Here is a 2,390-nt window from a genome sequence, read left to right on the forward strand (position 1 = left end):
TCCCAGGCCAGGGATCCAACCCATGCCCCCTGCACTGGAAGCAGAGTCTTAACCACTGGGATGCCAGGGAAGTCTTGTCCATGCACTTTTAAACACTTGCTTTTCCCTTTAGGCTTCTCCCCCAAAGAAACGTCTCCCTCCTTCCGCTCCTTTTTCTCAAAAGTCTTCCATTCTCACCTCTCAGCACCCTTTCTTAGAATCCCCCGAAGGCCTTTCCTCTCCCACACCTCAGTCTCCTCACCTGTAGAATGGAGCTGACCAGCCACTCCTTCTTAAACACGGTGTGTACATGAAGGTACTTTGCAAAGCATCAGGTGTTCTGCAAACTGGAGAGAATTGCTGCAAGTGGACCTGACTTCAGTCATCCGTTTGCTCTTTCCCTCACCCTCTCACTCCCCTCATCTCTAGGGAGGCTTACTGCTCAGGGGTAAGGAATTATGCAGGTTTGATTCCTGGGTTGCAAAGATCCTTCCTTGGAGAAGGAAATGGGATTTCCTGGAGTGTATTCTTGCCTGGGAAATACCATGGATAGAGGAGCCTGGTGGGCTACAGTTCATGGTGGTGCCAAGAGTCAGACACAACTTAACCACTAGCCACCACCACCACACGCCCAACACACGGGATCCCCACCACCTCCAACTTCTCTGGGATTTGGGCCTGATTCTCAGCTTGGCCATCAGGCCTTTCCCACCACACCCGAGATGGGTCCTGGCTTGTCAGAGGCTTGTGGACACCAGGAGGGGGCCCAGGTGGGACTCCCACACCAGCCCAGCTTGGATAGACCCTCCAAGCCCCACTGGATCTCCAACTGTGGAGGTCCTGACTCTTCTGCCCTTTTATCAGAGGTTCTGTGTAAGAACTCCTTTCCAAAATCTCAAAAGACAAAAAAAGAAGGGCCCCCACGGGTTGGAGTTGCATACATTTTTTAATTGAAAGAAGTTAGCCTCCTAAGTATTGCTTTTACAGGTTTATCGAAGTCAAGTATTCATACCACTCACATTTTCCAAAAATATTTCTGGCCGGAGGAGTGGCTGTCCCCACCCCTGGCACAATGTATCAGTTCTGGCAACTTGATGGCGAGCAAACAACTTGAAATGAATGAGTCCAAACCCCACCCGCAGCCCCCCACGTGTTCTTTTCCTTCTGAGTCTCTCCCGGAAGCAGTCGCTGCATCTAAGCTGGGCCTCGGGACAGACCCCATAGGGCTTAGAGCTCCACTGGCATCAAACGGAGCTGGGAGTCGCTTTTGTGTATGACGTGTCCTCTCTCTCCGAAGGTTAAGTGGGGTAAGCAGATGCAGCCGGGGGTGGAAAGCAAGGAGGCTGACTCTGGCTGGGTTCATGTAAACATCCACTGAGATGGCGGAAGGTCGGAAGCCAGGGTGAGGCTGTGTGCACGACGCCGCAGGCAGGCGAGGTCTCCGGGCACCCCTGCCTCACCCTCTGGGCAGGGGCATGTGCCTTCCGGACCTTGGCGTCCATTCTCAATCTCTCTGTCCCACCATCCTGGGCCCGGACAGGAACCTCTCTGTTGGCACGGAGCTTTCGAGGGGAGCAGGCCTGGCAAGAGGGACAAAGGGGCGTTACTAGCACTGAAGCACTGACCTGCCCCCATCCATCAAGAGGTTTGAACTTGGGGAACCACCAGGAACCTTGACCTTAGGCTGGCGCTGCTGTCCTGTAACTTTTTTTTTCCTTTTCTGGGGTGGGCCATTTTTATAGTCCTTATTGAATTTGTTACAATATTGCTTCTGTTTGATGCTTTGGGTTTTTTGGCCAGGAGGTATGTGGAGTCTTAGGACTTCCCTGGTGGCTCAGAGGTAAAGAATACGCCTGTAGTGCAAGAGATGCAGGAGAGGTGGGTTCGACCCCTGGGTCAGGAAGATCCCCTGGAGGAAGAAATGGCAATCCACTCCAGTATTCTTGCCTGGAAACCCCTACGGACAGAGGAGCCTGACAGGCTACAGATCATGGAGTCGCAGAGTTGGACAGGACTTAGCACAAATGTGGGGAATGTGGGATCTTGGCTCCCCGGCCAGGGATCGAGCCCTTACCCCCTACACTGGGAGAGGTCTTAGCCACTGGACTGCTAGGGAAGTCCCCTATGATCTTTTATTAAAAAATCTTAATGTGTCTGGTTTCTAAGGACCAGGCTGGAGAAGCAATGCAGTTTCACCTGGGAGAGGAAGGGCTGTCTCACCCCTGGCAGAAAATCCCCAGGAGGGGCATCTCAGGAGCTGAGGAAGGAGGGGGTAGCTTGCTCAGGGTCACCTGGGGTCAGCTGGCTGACATGAGCTCCAAGGAGTGGGCAGGGCTTGGCAGCAGCTCCTACCCTACCAGGAAGATGCCTCGTCGCCTACAGGAAGGCTGTGGCCACAGCCAAGCTACTCA

At 53.6% G+C, this 2,390-nt stretch overlaps 1 protein-coding gene across 1 annotated transcript in view; it reads right to left on the reverse strand.

Moving 5' to 3' along the window:
* Window positions 1–906: 906 nt before the first annotated feature.
* Window positions 907–2,390, reverse strand: part of DEXI (Dexi homolog (mouse)) — a 15,099-nt gene continuing 13,615 nt past the window's right edge. Inside the window, exon 3 of the mRNA XM_010850688.1 lies at window positions 907–1,559. The gene's annotated coding sequence lies outside the window, so the exon portion shown is untranslated. The remainder of the gene's footprint in view (window positions 1,560–2,390) is intronic.

Source organism: Bison bison, unplaced genomic scaffold, assembly GCF_000754665.1.
Source record: "Bison bison bison isolate TAMUID 2011002044 unplaced genomic scaffold, Bison_UMD1.0 scf7180017864293, whole genome shotgun sequence".
Classification (NCBI taxonomy): domain Eukaryota; kingdom Metazoa; phylum Chordata; class Mammalia; order Artiodactyla; family Bovidae; genus Bison; species Bison bison.